Source organism: Mesoplodon mirus (genome assembly GCF_964341445.2).
Source record: "Mesoplodon mirus genome assembly, chromosome: 2".
Classification (NCBI taxonomy): Eukaryota; Metazoa; Chordata; class Mammalia; order Artiodactyla; family Ziphiidae; genus Mesoplodon; species Mesoplodon mirus.
In genome coordinates, this window is record NC_138977.1 from 224,180,253 (window position 1) to 224,198,700 (window position 18,448).

The window sequence follows — 18,448 nt, forward strand, 5'->3', positions numbered from 1 at the left end:
CAGAGCAACTAAGCCCATGTGCCACAACTACTGAGCCCGCGAGCTGCAACTACTGAGCCCACATGCCACAACTACTGAAGCCTGTGCACCTAGAGCCCATGCTCTGCAACAAGAGAAGCCACTGCAATGAGAAGCCCGTGCACCACAACGAAGAGTAGCCCCTGCTCGCCACAACTAGAGAAAGCCCATGCGCAGCTATAAAGACGAGCAGAAGAAGCAAGAAGAACTACAATCCTGCAGCCTGTGGAACAAAAACCACATTCACAGAAAGATAGACAAGATGAAAAGGCAGAGGACTATGTACCAGATGAAGAAACAAGATAAAACCACAGAAAAACAACTAAATGAAAGGGAGATAGGCAACCTTCCAGAAAAAGAATTCAGAATAATGATAGTGAAGATGATCCAGGACCTCGGAAAAAGAATGGAGGCAAAGATCGAGAAGATGCAAGAAATGTTTAACAAACACGTAGAAGAATTAAAGAACAAACAAACAGAGATGAACAATACAATAACTGACATGAAAACTACATTAGAAGGAAGCAATAGCAGAATAACTGAGGCAGAAGAATGGATAAGTGACCTGGAAGACAGAATGGTGGAATTCACTGCTGCGGAACAGAATAAAGAATGAAAAGAAATGAAGACAGCCTAAGAGACCTCTGGGGCAACATTAAACGCAACAACATTCGTGTTATAGGGGTCCCAGAAGGAGAAGAGAGAGAGAAAGGACCTGAGAAAATATTTGAAGAGATTATAGTCGAAAACTTCCCTAACATGGGAAAGGAAATAGCCACCCAAGTCCAGGAAGCACAGAGAGTCCCATACAGGATAAACCCAAGGAGAAACACACCGAGACATATAGCAATCAAATTGGCAAAAATTAAAGACAAAGAAAAATTATTGAAAGCACCAAGGGAAAAACAACAAATAACATACAAGGGAACTCCCATAAGGTTAACAGCTGATTTCTCAGCAGAAAGTCTACAAACCAGAAGGGAGTGGAATGATTTACTTAAAGTGATGAAAGGGAAAAACCTACAACCAAGATTACTCTACCCAGCAAGGATCTCATTCAGATTCGATGGAGAAATCAAAAGCTTTACAGACAAGCTAAAGCTAAGAGAATTCAGCACCACCAAACCAGCTCTACAACAAATGCTAAAGAAACTTCTCTAAGTGGGAAACACAAGAGAAGAAAAGGACCTACAAAAACAAACCCCAAACAATTAAGAAAATGGTCATAGGAACATACATATTGATAATTACCTTAAACGTGAATGGATTAAATGCTCCAACCAAAAGACACAGGCTTGCTGAATAGATACAAAAACAAGAACCATATATATGCTGTCTACAAGAGATCCATTTCAGACCTAGGGACACATACAGACTGAAAGTGAGGGGATGGAAAAAGGTACTCCATGCAAATGGAAATCAAGAGAAAGCTGGAGTAGCGATACTCATATCAGATAAAATAGACTTTAGGGGGCTTCCCTGGTGGCGCAGTGGTTGAGAGTCCGCCTGCCGATGCAGGGGACACAGGTTCGTGCCCCGGTCCGGGAGGAGCCCACGTGCCGTGGAGCGGCTGGGCCTGTGACCCATGGTTGCTGGGCCAGTGCGTCCGGAGTCTGTGCTCTGCAACGGGAGAGGCCGCGGCAGTGAGAGGCCCGCGTACCGCAAAAAAAAAAAAAAAAGACTTTTTAAAATAAAGAACGTTACAAGAGACAAGGAAGGACACTACATAACGATCATGGGATCAATCCAAGAAGAAGATGTAACAATTATAAATATATATGCACCCAACATAGGAGCACCTGCATACATAAGGCAACTGCTAACAGCTCTAAAAGAGGAAATCAACAGTAACACAATAATACTGGGAGACTTTAACACCTCACTTAAACCAATGGACAGATCATCCAAACAGAAAATTAATAAGGAAACACAAGCTTTAAATGACACAATAGACCAAATAGATTTAATTGATATTTATAGGACATTCCATCCAAAAACAGCAGATTATACTTTCTTCTCAAGTGCACACAGAACATTCTCCAGGATAGATCACATCTTTGGTCACAAATCAAGCCTCAGTAAAATTAAGATAATTGAAATCATATCAAGCAACTTTTCTGACCACAACGCTGTGAGATTAGAAATCAGTTACAGGGAAAAAAACGTAAAAAACACAAACACATGGAGGTTAAACAATACATTACTAAATAACCAAGAGATCACTGAAGAAATCAAAGAGGAAATAAAAAAATACCTAAAGACAAACGACAATGAAAACATGATGATCCAAAACCTATGGGATGAAGCAAAAGCAGTTCTAAGAGGGAAGTTTATAGCTATACAAGCCTACCTCAAGAAACAAGAAAAATCTCAAATAAACAATCTAACCTTACACTTAAAGGAACTAGAGAAAGAAGAACAAACAAAACTCAAAGTTAGCAGAAGGAAAGAAATCATAAAGATCAGAGCAGAAATACATGAAATAGAAACAAAGAAAACAATAGCAAAAATCAATAAAACTAAAAGCTGGTTCTTTGAGAAGATAAACAAAATTGATAAACCATTAGCCAGACTCATCAAGAAAAAGAGGGAGAGGACTCAAATCAATACAATTAGAAATGAAAAAGGAGAAGTTACAACAGACACCGCAGAAATACGAAGCATCCTAAGAGACCACTTCAAGCAACTCTATGCCAATAAAATGGACAACCTGGAAGAAATGGACAACCTGGAAGAAACGGACAAATTCTTAGAAAGGTATAACCTTCCAAAATTGAACCAGGAAGAAACAGAAAATATAAACAGACCAATCACAAGTAATGAAATTGAAACTATGATTAAAATCTTCCAACAAACAAAAGTCCAGGACCAGATGGCTTCACAGGTGAATTCTATCAAGCATTTAGAGAAGAGCTAACACCCATCCTTCTCAAACTCTTCCAAAAAATTGCAGAGGAAGGAATACTCCCAAACTCATTCTATGAGGCCACCATCACCCTGATACCAAAACCAGACAAAGATACGACAAAAAAAGAAAATTACGGACCAATAACACTGATGAATATAGATGCAAAAATCCTCAACAAAATACTAGCAAACAGAATCCAACAACACATAAAAAGGATCATACACCATGATCAAGTGGGATTTTTCCCAGGAATGCAAGGATTCTTCAATATACACAAATCAATCAATGTGATACACCATATTAACAAACTGAAGAATAAAAACCATATGATCATCTCAGTAGATGCAGAAAAAGCTTTTGACAAAATTCAACACCCGTTTATGATAAAAACTCTCCAGAAAGTGGGCATTGAGGGAAACTACTTCAACATAATAAAGGTCATATACGACAAACCCACAGGAAACATCATTCTCAATGGTGAAAAACTGAAACCATTTCCTCTAAGACCAGGAACAAGACAAGGATGTCCACTCTCATCACTATTATTCAACATACCTTTGGAAGTCCTAGCCACAGCAATCAGAGAAGAAAAAGAAATAAAAGGAATACAAATTGGAAAAGAAGAAGTAAAACTGTCACTGTTTGCGGATGACATGATACTATACATAGAGAATCCTAAAGATGCCACCAGAAAACTATTAGAGCTAATCAATGAATTTGGTAAAGTTGCAGGATACAAAATTAATGCACAGAAATCTCTTGCATTCCTATACATTAATGATGAAAAGTCTGAAAGCGAAATTAAGGAAACATACCCATTTACCACTGCAACAAAAAGAATAAAATACCTAGGAATAAACCTACCTAGAGAGACAAAAGACCTGTATGCAGAAAACTATAAGACACTGATGAAAGAAATCAAAGATGATACCAACAGATGGAGAGATATACCATGTTCTTGGATTGGAAGAATCAATATTGTGAAAATGACTACACTACCCAAAGCAATCTATAGATTCAATGCAATCCCTATCAAATTACCAATGGCATTTTTTACAAAACTAGAACAAAAAGTCTTAAAATTTGTATGGAGACACAGAAGACCCCAAATAGCCAAAGCAGTCTTGAGGGAAAAAAACAGAGCTGGAGGAATCAGACTCCCTGACTCCAGACTATACTACAAAGCTACAGTAATCAAGACAATATGGTACTGGCACAAAAACAGAAATATAGGTCAATGGAACAGGATAGAAAGCCCAGAGATAAACCCACACACCTATGGTCAGCTAATCTATGACAAAGGAGGCAAGGATATACAATGGAGAAAAGACAGTCTCTTCAGTAAGTGGTGCTGGGAAAACTGGACAGCTACATGTAAAGGAATGAAATTAGAACACTCCCTAACACCATACACAAAAATAAACTCAAAATGGATTAGAGACCTAAATGTAACACTGGACAGTATAAAACTCTTAGAGGAAAATATAGGAAGAACACTCTTTGACACAAATCACAGCAGGATATTTTTTGATCCATCTCCAAAGTAATGCAAATAAAAACAAAAATAAACAAATGGGACCTAATGAAACTTTAAAGCTTTTGTGCAGCAAAGGAAACCATAAACAAGATGAAAAGACAACCCTCAGAATGGGAGAAAATATTTGCAAATGAATCATCATCGGACAAAGGATTAATCTCCAAAATATACAAGCAGCTCATGCATCTCAGTATTAAAAAAACAAACAACCCAATCCAAAAATGGGCGGAAGACCTAAATAGACATTTCTCCAAAGAAGACATACAGATAGCCAAGAAGCACATGAAAAGCTGCTCAATCAACATCACTAATTATTAGAGAAATGCAAATCAATAGTACAATGAGGTATCACCTCACACCAGTTAGAATGGGCATCATCAGAAAATCTACAAACAACAAATACTGGAGATGGTGTGGAGAAAAGGGAACCCTCTTGCACTGTTGGTGGGAATGTAAATGATACAGCCACTATGGAGAACAGTATGGAGGTTCCTTAAAGAACTAAAAATAGAATTACTATATAATCCAGCAATCCCAATACTGGGCATATACCCAGAGAAAACCATAATTCAAAAAGACCTATGCACCCCAATGTTCATTGCAGCACTATTTACAATAGCCAGTCATGGGAGCAACCTAAATGCCCATTGACAGACAAATGGATAAAGAAGATGTGGTACATATATACAATGGAGTATTACTCAGCCATAAAAAGGAATGAAATTGGGTCATTTGTAGAGACGTGGATGCATCTAGAGACTGTCATACATAGTGAAGTAAGTCAGAAAGAGAAAAACAAATATCATATATTAATGCATATATGTGGAACCCAGAAAATGGTACAGATGAACCGGTTTGTGGGGCAGAAATTGAGACACAGAAGTAGAGAACAAACGTATGGACACCAAGTGGGGAAAGAGGCGGGGCCTGGGGGTGGTGGTGTGATGAATTGGGCGATTGGGATTGACATGTGTACACTGATGTGTATAAAATGCATGACTAATAAGAAAAAAATAGAAATAAGAAATAAACATAAAAAAGACCCAGCACAGCCCAAATAAATGAATAAACATTAAAAAAAATTTTTATAGTATAGGAATTGTAAAAAATTGGCCACTCCAAGTTGGCCAGCCATCAGGAAGCTGACAATCTCTTACATTGCCTGTTGAGTCTAACTAGATACAATCATTCAGAAATCCAATTTGCCATATGTATCAGAAGATTTTAGAATTCTCTCCTTAAACCCAGTAAGTCCAGTTGTAAGAATCTATATTATGGAACAAATCAGAAATGCTATCAGAGGTTCCTCTATAAGGAGATTTTCTGCAATATTACTTACACGTTCCCTAGAATCTAGACTTTAGAAGCTAGTGGAGAGAGTCATGGCTCCAGCACAGCCATGTGGTGAAATATGCACCACTTACAAACTGCATTTTCCAAGAGTGTCCATTGGCACGGAAAACTGCTTGTGGTATAATATCTGAATAATGTAGGCAATTTATAAAACATAAATATTTTATGTATGTACAAAGGCTGGAAGGAGACAGTTCAAAAGGTGGACGGTGATTATCTCTAGTTGGTGGTTTATAGATTTAAAATTTCTTCTTTATGTTCTGTATTTTCCTAGCTTTCTATTTGTATTGCCTCAAGATAAACTCCTTTCTCTTCCAAAGAAAGCAGAGCTTTGTGTATCTCTTATGGAGGAATTCTCCTGCTGTGATTTACAATTTGGGGAGTACTTGTCCCCATTTTCTTACTAGATAAACCCCCAAAGGACATGCACTGGCTTAGTTAGCTCACTTTTGGGGCCTCTGAAAGCTGAGTTCATGTTTGGACATGGTAGGACTTTGCTAACTAGTTGAAAGAAGGCGGTTGACTTTGTTTGAAATCAGCCCAGTGCCCTGGGGTGCCTGTGTCTTTCGGGAGGACACAGGCAGGATGGCTTGGTATCGGGGAGGCACTGACAGAGCACAAGTGTCCAGGGAAGGGGCCAGCAGCCCTCGGCGGGGGCTCAATTCTGGCCATTCCATTTACTCGTCTGGAAACGGTAACAAATTGAGTAGATGCTTGCTGTACAAAATCTTTTTGTTCTTTAAGAACTTACTCTTGTTTTTGCTATTTTTATGTCTTGCTGATCTTTGGGGTCCATTTATAGACTGCTCTGGAGATTAAACTTCTGCCTTTTTTCCTTTTTTTTTGGTTAAAACCCTCAAACTGTGTCCCTCTTCCCTTTCTCTTTCATTTTTGTATTTTTGCTAACCTGATGGATCTGGTTGTATCGTCTCAGAATCTGGTGAAGTCGGAAATGGAACAAGCATAGGCAAGCCTCACTTTACGGTGAAGCATTTTAAATAAATTTACTACAAAGAAAATGAAGATTCCCCATGGACTTGAACAGTTCTCTGCCCTCTGCTCTCTTGGCGTTCCACTCATGAGACGGAGTCGTTGCTTCAAGTCACTCACTGTTCTGGAACCCAGGAGCAACCAAGTGTGTGTTTTTCTTTTGTTCATTCTTTGAAATTCTGAAGAAAATGAGCTTCCCACCCCCCCCCACCCACCCCCACACCCCCCCCACCATTTCCCACCTCTCCCCAGCAATAGGCCTTACAGCTCATGCATTCACAGAGGCTGGCAAAACACAGAGATCACTGATTTCTGGATATGTGGTCCTCCCCGCAGGGGGAGAAGCAAGCCTTACCCTGCTTTTTTGGGGAGGTGGAAGGAAATTGGATCCTGAGTGTTCTGGTTGGGGCCACTTGTGAGATTTCTGTCCTGTATGTGAGTCAGTTCCTCACTATAACCACACCAGGGCAGTTGCTCAATTAGACCATTTGTGCCTGCATGCATGCATTCACTCATTCATTCAATAAATGTTTATCGAGCACTTACTAGGTGCCAGGTGCTGCCATGGGCTACGGGGAGAAGTGACACATGAAGGTAAACTGGCTTCTGGCCTCATGGAATGGGACACGGGGACATGCACGGTCCCTCGGGGATGGGGGCATTCACCACAAATCACACAAATCGTATTTTGGACGATGGAAGCACCGCCACAGGATCACGTGGACCTGAGATCAAGGGCCTGTGTTCTGAATCCAGCTCTGGGAGTGGGTGGGTTCCTCCCTGGTAAAACAGGGAAGATGCCAACTGCTTTCTGAGGCACACAGGGTGCTCCGAGGATGCAGAAGGAGGTTCACACCAACAGAGGCGTTTTCATAAAGTCTTTGCCCTTTCCATGCCCCTCCCACTGCACTCTGAAGACATCTGCCTTGCCTTCCTGGATGGGGTCCATCTGCGTGGGCTGCGGGCAGGCTGAGAAGGGCCCAGGCTTGGAGCCCCAGCTCAGCGGGAGTGTGGCAGGGGACCCGTCTGCTCTAGGCAGAGCTCAGCCACCCTGAGACTTCGAGCCAGGGCCAGGAAGAACATCGGGCTGCAGAGACTCCCTGTCACAGACGCCTCTGGAAGCCACAGCAGCTGCAAGGTCGTCCACCCAAGGCCATGCTCAGGCCTCATGGGAAGGAGGCCTGGGGGTGGCAGGCCAGAGGGAGGCAAGAGAAGAGAGACAGAGTGCCTGCGTCCATGCTCACGGCCACACAGTGGTCAGAGCCAGATCTAAGATTAGAACGAGCAGGTTTCTGACTCCCAGACACATAGCCAAGCCCCAGACCCCTGCTGATTCTTGGCAGAGCCCTTTCCACATTCCTCTCACTCAGATCCACCCTGGTCTGTCTCTGAGAATACTGTAGCTGTCATAATCGTTGTTCTAATGAGATACCCATCTGACGATCTATTAGTAAGGCACGTTGTTGACAGGAAATGTGCACTTGCCGTATTTCCCATTATATTGTCTATTTCCTGCCTCATTTTTCTTGGGAGGGCAGGAGTCATGGGAGATAACAGCCTATTGACAGAAAGAGAAAGCAAGGGAGAGAGAGAGTTGAAAGTGGGGGGAATGCAGCTCTATTCGGCTGCAAAGGTTTCCAGCAGGAAATCCACACGCACTTCCTGTCGGCCTGCTTGAAACAGCCTCTCTCTGCTCCTTCCGCCTTCTGCCCTCAACAAACCGTCTCCTGGTCCTGGGAGGCCGAGCCTCTGGTCATCCCATGGAGGCGCAGCCTGCTGTGCTCTGAGGGCCGTGGTCGGGGGAGACTCTAAGAATCCAGAAGAGGATGTGAAATGAACTCTTTTCCTCACGCCACCATCAACAGGACTTCGTGGAGGCTGGTGGAACACGAAGCCAGAAAGAACCTTGCCTTCTAGAAACTTCTTGCCCACTACCCTTTCTCTTTCGATTTCGAATTGCAAATAGTGTATCATCAGGAAAAGATCACTTACTGCTTGTGCAGATGCGGGTGGTAGGCCTGGAAATTGCAGTGAGGGGCTCTTCCTGGAGTGCCCACACCTGTGGGAGGGAACGGTTCTGGCTTGGCGTTCCTTTCGGGGACGCTGCCAAGGTTCGACCACGCCCTGCACACATGTGCGAGGCGCTGGTTTTGCAGGGTCCTGGACCTTGCCAGTGTGGGTCCCTGGGATGGAGCGGGCTCAGAACTGGCCATGGATTTAGTGCCTTCGGCAGCAAAGGTAAGGGATGGGGCCCCGACTCTGGCTTCCTCTCAGCCTTCCCTGTTTCCCACTTCTTTTGACCCAGAGATGCGGTGTAGCCACCGCTGGGAATGGCGTGAGACGGAGAGAAAGGAGTAAATCTAGTTTGCCTGGAATTGTCCCGGTTTTAGCACCGAAGCTCAGGGAAACCGGGATGGCTGGTTACCTTACAAAAGTGAACGATTGTTTGAACACACACACCCAAGCTAGTTCCCAGGGGTGTAGAAACAGGATCCAGACGGAAGAGACACAGATATTGACGCAAGTTATGGAAACCCTATTTAAACAGCCTTAGGCAAAAGGGAGGGTTGGCTGGCTGGCTCAGGTAACCCAAAGCAGAGGTATCTTGCTTCTTTCAGGCAGGGCTGGATGAATGGGGACAGACAGCTGCCCGCAGCTCCGGGCTTGCATTCCTGTGAGGACAGCGCCCCCTGTGGAAGGAGACCCTCCATAACCTCACAGGCCTGGCGAGGCTTCCGGAATCCAGTCTCCCTGCCTAACTGTCCAGGCTTGGGTCACGCATCCGGGGGTGCAGTCAGCTCCACGTGGATGAGGGTGGGGGCCGGTGGGTCCCCAGGGACTGCTGGGGTGCTCTTGCTGGAGGCGAGGATGCTGGGTGGGTCCAGACAACAGGGGAGCTGGCTCATCTGTCAGGACCCTGCCCTCCCTGGCCCCCACCCCCGTCCAACCCAGGCCAGGCTGGGCCCCCTCCTCTGTCCCCTCTTGGCACCCCTGTTTCCCCTTGAAACATTTTCCCTTGAAATTTAATTGTTCCTTCTGCCCTGTGAGCCCTCGAGGGCCTGGTGGACGGCAGTGATGGGCCTTTCAGTTCTCTCTCCTCCCAGGAGATTCTGAGTTCTGAGCTAGGAGGGTTGTTCACACTGGATGCCACGTGTCCTTGTATATTTATGTGTTTACCTGGCTTTTCCTTCCAAAGCTCTAACTTGAAGATTTAAATCGTGCTTTTAAGGAGTGCCACAAACTCAAGATCTCTGTAAGGCCGACGGAGAAGGAAACAGAGAGATGAACACTTCAGAACACCCACTGTTTACATGGTGCTGGGCCGGGGCTGGGGACACAGGGCTGGGAAGGACACCTGGCCCCTCTGCCTCAGAACCTGTGACACATACACATTTGAACCCAAACTGGAGGCCGTGGAGCTCTCGCCTGTCTGCAGCAGGCTCCCCCGTGACCACACGCTGACGTCTCAGCAGGAGCCATCCAGACCTGAGGCTGAGTTAGGGGCTTCCCAACCCTACCAGCTGCCTCTTTTTGAGCAGGTCACATGACTGTGGTCAGTTTACTGACTGCCCACCCCCCCAGCATTGTGAAGTGGGGAGAATCTCTGTCTGGTTCGCCATTGTATCCCCAAAACTCAGAATGGTGCCAGGTATGTAGTAGGCCCTTCACGCACACAATAATTACCACTTATCAAGAGCTTTAATTATGCTCTGTGCTAAGCACTTTACATACATTATTTGATATAATATTCACATGAACCCCGTAAGTTCAGGCTCTTAACAAAAATTGTGGTAGAATATATGTAACATAAAATTTACCATTTCAGCCCTTTTTGAATATACAATTCACTACCATTCATCTCAGAACTCTTTTCACTTTCTTAAATAGAAACTCTGTACCTATTAAATAATAACCCCCCTTTCCCCCTCCCCACACCCTGGCAACCTCTATTACTTTTTATCTCTACGTACTTGAGGACACTACATACTTCTTATAAGTGGAATCACACAATATTAGTCCTTTTGCATCTGGCTTACCTCACTGAGCATAATGTCCTTGAGGCTCATCCATGGTGTAGCATACGCTTCTGAATTTCATTCCTTCTCATGGCTGCATAATACTCCATTGTAAGAACGCACCGTATCTTGTTCTTCCATCATCTGCTGATGGAACCTTGAGTGCTTCCATTTTGTGGCTATTGTGAATAAGGATCAGGATTTTAAAAAAAATTTTCTATTAACATTTATTAAACAATATAAAAGGAAAACGTAAAAGCAGAGACTGAGAACAATACAACTAGATGAGAAAATGGGATATAGAGAATAAAATGAAAAGAAGAACATGGAGGTAGTAAGAATTATGGATACATCCAGCAAAAGAATTGCAACCAGAGAACAAACAGATGAAATAGTTAAAATAATAAAACAGGCTGATGAAAAGGAATGAAATAATGCCAGATGTAGCAAGATAGATGGACCTAGAGATTATCATACTAAGTGAAGTAGGTCAGAAAGAGAAAGACAAATACTGTATGATATCACTTACATGTGGAATCTAAAGTATGACACAAATGAACTTATCTACAAAACAGACTCACAGACATAGAGAACAGACTTGTGGTTGCCAAGGGGGAGTGGAGTGGGGGGGGATGGACTGGGAGTTTGGGGTTAGTAGATGCAAACTATTATATACAGAATGGATAAACAACAAGGTCCTACTGTAGAGCACAGGGAACTATATTCAATATCCTGTGATAAAACATAATGGAAAAGAATATGAAAAAGATGTATGTATATGTATAACTGAATCACTTTGCTGTACAGCAGAAAGTAAATTGTAAATCAACTATACTTCAATAAAAAATAAAATAAAATAAAACAGGCTGAAATGGTATGAATATACCACCAATGTGTGATTTTAGGTAGAGCTGATAAAAAAATAAAAACCACATAAGTCAAAAAGGGGATAATAAATTAGCACTACCAGTTAAGATAACAGGCGGTTTCAAGTAAAAGTAGATATAATGTCTAGAAAATCTCACCTACTTTTGTCTTCCCAAGTTTTCCTCCAAGATTCCTTAGGCTACTACCCTCAGAACACGGACCAATATTCCTTGACTCTGTTTTATGCCTTAAGCTTTCTAAACTATAGCCATCAACGCATGTTCCTCCAAATTCTTTCTTCCAAAACAGCACAAGTCATGTGGTTTCCCTCGCTTAGGGCCAGAATTTTTTAAATCTTCATTTCACAATAAAGGACATAGTGGCTGAGAGAAAGCAATTTTCCCAAGTTACCTCAAGTCACAAAACTGGTCAGTGACAAAGCAGGTCATGACTCCAGGCCTATAGGGGGCTGCTGGACCCTACTTCCTCCCGTTCATTGAATGACTGAGGGATAACTGAATGAATTAGACCCTTAGGAAGGTACTAAATTGTATTAGTAAGGATCACACTAGCTGCTGTAACAAACAAACCACTAAATTTCCGTTGGCTTGGCAGTGAAATAGAAGTTCACTTCTCGTTTATGTCAAGGGCAGTGTGGGTGGTCCCAGGTTGGTGGGGCTCTTTCTCCTCAGGGTTCTTAGGTGTTGTAATTCCACCATCCCCACAGGGCCTGGGACTCCTCTGCCTCCAGGCATGGGAAGGGGAGAGAGACACCGGAAGAAGCCCAGCTGCTTCTAAAAAACTGTGGCCTGGAGGTGACCACAGTTCCACTCATATTTCACTGGCGTAAACCATCCCTGCGGCCATGCCTGAAGCAAGGGGGCTGAGAAATGTTGTTTCCAGCTGGGCTGTTGTCCCAGCCACCTCTCTACCTCTGGAAGCAGTGGGAGTGAGGGTGGGGATGAACTTTTTGTCGGATCACTTCTGAATCTGTCACACCGAGTGCTGTAAAATTCAAGTGGGTAATGCATAAAGAAGCTCGAAAAACACTTGTGTGTTCAGGAGGTTAAGGCATCGGGGGAGCAGACACGTAATTGGGATGCAGATCTGTCTCTGATGGTTAATCTCACTTTACAGCTCCCCCAATGTCATGGGTTATCTGGAAGGTTATTTCATATACCCGCCTCAGTGTGGAAGCACATTTCCATAGACGGTAGATAAAGATCTCTTAACCTTGTCTTTTCCCTCATATCGTCATAAATAGCTTATGCAACGCCATTTCAGGGAGCCGGACAGTTTCTACAATGAGATCTGGATGCAGCAGCGTATCTTCTTGTTAATATATAAGAAAGAGTGACAGCATTCATCCTGTACAGTGACATCAATGACGTCTGCTTGCAGAGGTTCCCAACCCACCCATTCATAATACCTTTTATGACTTTAGGCTTTTAAATACGACACTCTGGTCTATTTTTCAAATGCACTACCATTATCAGCTCAGGGAGGCATTCTTCAATATTTCATTTTCCTAAGAATATCCAGAATATCTTAATTTTTATGAGGTTTATCCATGGGGTAAGCTGTCAGGTATGACTATATTGTGAAAAGGGGGTTGGGGGGACTGCTGCCGGATTATCCTCTCACCTGTGATGCCTGAGGGCGTGTTTCCCATTTTCTTCCTTCCTGGAATACTCCCCAAATAAAGGCCCCATAAGAGATGTGGTTCCCGAGCACAGCTGTCCACTCTGAATGGGGAAATTAGAATGGTTAGAAAGAGAGCAGTTAGAACAGAGATTGGGGGGGGGGACATCCCCGGTGGCCCAGTGGTTAGGACTCCATGCTTCCACTGCAGGGTGCACAGGCTCCCTCCCTGGTCGGGGAACTAAGATCCCACATGCAGCCAAGAAAAAAAAAGGAACCCAGATTGGGTCTTATTGTCCGTTAGCCTCAACCTTGAGACGCAGTAGCTCCTCCAAGTCCATGAGTTTGACACCTGGAGAACGGGGCCTCCATCCAAGGCGAAGCAGAGTGCTCGTGTCAGCAAGGGTTCAAGGCAATGCGAGTCCTCTCTGCTACCCAAGAGACCCAACTGTGATTAGAAGAGCCCTCTGGGTTCCCAAGGAGAAGACCATTTGGACACGTCTGGCCTTTGCTTCTTAACGTTGCGTCGCTTTCCTGGTGCCACCAGATCTCCCTTGGTCACCGGTTCCTGGCTTCTTTCTTGCAGGTAGATCTTCTACTAGGGTTGGCAAGATCCATTTTAGATTCCATGCTAGTGGACTGGGAACAATCTCTCTCCACCCGTGAATCCCTCAGACAGGCTGTGGGCAGTGGAGCCCCTTCCTGACGTGACACAGGAAAACGAATGTCGGATATTGATTTAGGGATGGAAGGGGATGGGCAGCCTGCGACTGCCCACAGCCCGCAACCCGGGTGCACGCTACCGACATGCCAGTCACTCCAAGGATGAGAAGATCTGACCTACTTTAGCAACAAAAAAGCCTCTCCCTCACACGCACTTCTCTAATTACCAATGAGATCCTGATAGGCTCAGCAAGGGTAAATAAAATGGATTCTCTCCACATAGTATTGGAGGTGATAAATGTGTTCAAGAAAGGGCTTCAAAAGCCTGCTTGCTGATGAGGAAAGGCAAAATCATTGTGAGATAGTGACTCACAGATGGACGGAATCACGGCAGAGTGGGTCTCCTTGCGGAAATGTCACAGGTCTGATCTTTCTGAGATAATTACCATCAGATGTCTGTGAGCTTCGTGTCTGCCCGTCAGTTGATGGGGGCATGGCGGGGCTCCACACATCGACTCTGCTCTGGGTGGTTCTGGCTTTCTCTCTGTTTGAAGCCTGTCGTAGAGCTCCTCTGGTTTCTTAAGAGCAGTGACTGTGCCCCATTCATTTATTCCCTGGTGCCCAGCAAGATTCCTTGCACAGAGGAGGCGTGCTGTGGGGGATGTTACATGTAATGAACAGGATAAAGTACTTAGTTTGACCCAGAGGAAATGGCTGATATTTAGCTATTTTTAAAATTAAAAAATAGCAATTTCATATGGTTCCACCATCTTTGTATTTGTTATTTATTACTGCATAATAAATTACCCCCAAATTTAGCAACTAACATTTATAACCTCATAGTTTCTGTGGGTCAGGGATCCAGGTGCCTCTCTCTTAAGGTCTCCAACAAGACTGCAGTTAAACTGTTGCCAGGGCTTCGGTTTCATCTGAAGACTTGACTGAGAGGGGATCCACGGCTCAGCTGCAACGTCAGCTACTCACATAGCTCTTGGTAGGAGCTGATGGAGTGAGGGCCCCAGTTCCTTGCTGGCTGTTGGCTGGAGGCCGCTGCCAGTTCCCGACCATGTCGACCTCTCCACAGGGCTGCCTCATGACATGGGACCTGGCTTCCCCCATAGTGAGCAGTGGGGGAGAGAGAGCCCAAGATGGAAGCCACATCTCTTACAAAGTCTCTTTATAACCTAACCTTGGTTAAGTGACATTTCATCACCCTTGCCAAGTTCTGTTTGTTCGGAGCAAGCTTTCTAGCCCAGCCCACACTCAAGGGGAGGGTATTACACAAGGGTGTGAAAAGCAGGACCTGCGGGGCTTGGGGGCGCCTCCATCTGAGGAGCTTCCTACGACAGCGTGTGACACCCTGCACAGAGTCTGGCACACAGATCTTGAGATGGTAGTTAAAGAAGATTAATAAAGGGAAAGAGGAAGAGCACTAGCATTGTTTCCACTTGCATCTTAATTCAGTTGGAATAGAACTTTTTTTCTCTTTAGAAATGGTGTGGATAGAATAATCTGGAATACATGCCCAGCAGCAACAGCCCCAGAGAATCCCTTTCCTAATGCCTTTGGCCTGCTCCACCTCCTACTCTGGGATGTGTTGTTGTCAGCAGGTTCTGAGCATCTGGCCTCTGGGAACACAAACCTGTTGCTTGAGGAGGCTTTCAATGCCTGAGGCCAAAGCCTGAGACATGGGGGCTGCGAAGTGCAAATGAGGACAAGGATGGGGACTTCTAAAGAGATAAACGAGGGCTGAGTTGCCTGATCTTGTAACGGGGGAAGGCGGGTAGGCAGTACTACCTTTAATCAGAAGTTGCAGTTCAGGGACAGGCCTTTCTGGGAGAAGATGCTGGAGGGTGGAGGGAAGAAAGGGAAGGAGCTTGGCACCTCTGAGAGCACCTGCTTTGCCTTGACCCTGGTTCATATCAAGGAAGAACCGTCTGGGGTGGAGCTGGTTGGAGTAAATGAGTTAGAAAAACCATTGTGGTTGATGGTTCGGCATCTTTTAAGCCACTATTTATTGAGGGCTTACTATGTGCCAGGCTCTGTGCCAAGTTCTTTAGAGCAAGAACTCTCTTTTATGCTCTCAACAGTGATAGGAAGTCAGAGCTGTTGTCTCCCTCTTCCAGGTGAGGCTCAGAGTAACGAAGTAAATGGCCCAAGGTCACCCAGAGTGAGACTGCAAACCCAAGTTCATCTGAGATGTTCCGGGAGGGCAGAACTTCCCACAGACTTTCTTTTTTTTCTTTTCCTTTTTCTTTTTTCTTCTTGGCTGCATTAGGTGTTTGTTGCTGTGCGCGGACTTCCTCTAGTTCTGGGGAGCAGGGGCTACTCTTCGTTGCGGTGCGCGGGCTTCTCATTGCGGTGGCTTCTCTTGGTGCAGAGCACGGGCTCTAGGCGTGCAGGCTTCAGTAGCTGTGGCACATGGGCTTCAGTAGTTGTGGCACACGGGCTCAGTAGTTGCGGCTCATGGGCTCTAGAGCACAGGCTCAGTAGTTGTGGTGCATGGGCTTAGCTGCTCCGCGGCATGTAGGATCTTCCCGCACCAGGGATCGAACCCATGTCCCCTGCATTGGCAGGCAGATTCTTAACCACTGCGCCATCAGGGAAGTCCCTTCCTGCAGACTTTCAGCACTGGTGTCCCTGAAGAGATCATGGGGGTGTCCTGTGGGTGCCTGGACTGTCCCTCCTGGAAGCATTATCTTCTCTGGCCTCTTAAATTTGAGTTATCTTGTTGCTGATACCTTCAATCACAACTGGCTGAATTCCTACTCAAAAGCACGTACCAGGTGAAGCCATGTAAACAGTGGGGGTGTGAGGTGCTCTAGGAAGCCATGGAAGATCGGCAAAGGAGAACTGGGCTGGAAACGACTTCTCTTACCAACTGGGTGACTCAGGTGGGCCGCTAACCTTCCTGAGATGATAGTTTCTCATTTTTCTAATGGCAACAATCATACCCATCCTAAGGCTGATACCAACAGGTTTCCTTGCCTGTGGTATCAGCCTTAGGATGATACCACAGGCAATGAACAGGACCCTTGTGGATGGAGGCAGTCTCCTGGAGTCTTGGGTTGGAAAGGACTCGGAGTTTGATTCCAGGCTCCACTGGAAGGAGTTCTGGCATTGACTAGTCATGTCTGCCACAGGTGAGGGAAGGTAGTAAGTTTATGTACACTTTGGCTTTTTTCAAAACTGTTTGAAGGTTTCCTGTGAGGTTTAAATGTGATGATGCAGGTGAAAGTTCTTCATACATAGTTGGTACTCAATAAACAGAATATTTTTCTTTTGATTCATTCTGATACAATTGATGATTAAGCTGGCATCTCAGTTGGAAAGTGCTGACCGGCTTATAGTAGATGCTCAGTAAGTACCCCTGGAGAGTTGACAGGATTAGAGGCCCACCCAGCTCTTCCTGAGTCCACACTGACCCCCATCGTGGGTCCCCGTACCCGCACAGCTGGCAAAGGTAACAAATCCAGGAGTCCGGGGCTGCCCAAGCAAAGAGATGGAAATGGCATCAAAACGGCAGAAGTATTAACTTGGTGTATTTACACCCGTAAGTGCTTCGCTGTCATCAGGAGCAGCCTCTTCATGAGATATAAGTAATTTGTGCAGGCTGATCCCGGTTTTCTCATTAATATGCAAATGAGGCATGCCAGTTGTTAGGTTAGAAGAAAGCTGTCATGTTTATTGTGACAGATTTAATGGATGTGTTTGGATTGTGCATTCAATGTGTTTTCAAGAGCATGTCTTATCTTTGTTTAGGCAGTAAATCAAAAATGTAAACAACAATTCATTAGCATCTGTCAGAAGCTCAAAGCCACATTGTTTCATTTGACAATCTTCCCAGAGGTGGGAAAAAAATCCTATATCTGACTTATTCAAGATTAGTTAGAAATCGCACTGGCTTTGCCCCTTTTTGCTCAGCAATGTGGAAACAGTAATTGAAGAACATCAGCTCAGCTTGGAGAGCTTTGAGGGTCGTGGGGACACAAGCAGGCACAGACAGCTCCATCCCAAACACCTTGGCACCTTGCGGTGACCTGGGAAAACTCGGGGCCTCAGTGCACTACGGAGACCAGGGTCCAGTTGGAAAAAAAATCACTTAGAGGCACATTGCCTCATTCCACAGGACATCTGAAGCACCCTGCTAGAAGAAAACAATGGGACATAGACAGATATTTAAAAATGAAAAATAGAATTTGGGAATCACAGAAAATGCAGGCAGAGGAATGGGAAAAGACTAAGGGGAGAAAATCATTCAGATCTGCAAGTTCCATTCTTCCATATAGTTTTAAAATTTGGCCTGCAGACTTAGCTCTGAGCTTCCTGGGGGCCAAAGCAAAAAGAGGGACATTTTATGGGACTTCCCTGGTGGTCCAGTGGGTAAGACTCCACACTCCCAATGCAGGGGACCTGGGTTTGATCCCTAGTCAGGGAACTAGATCCCGCATGCAT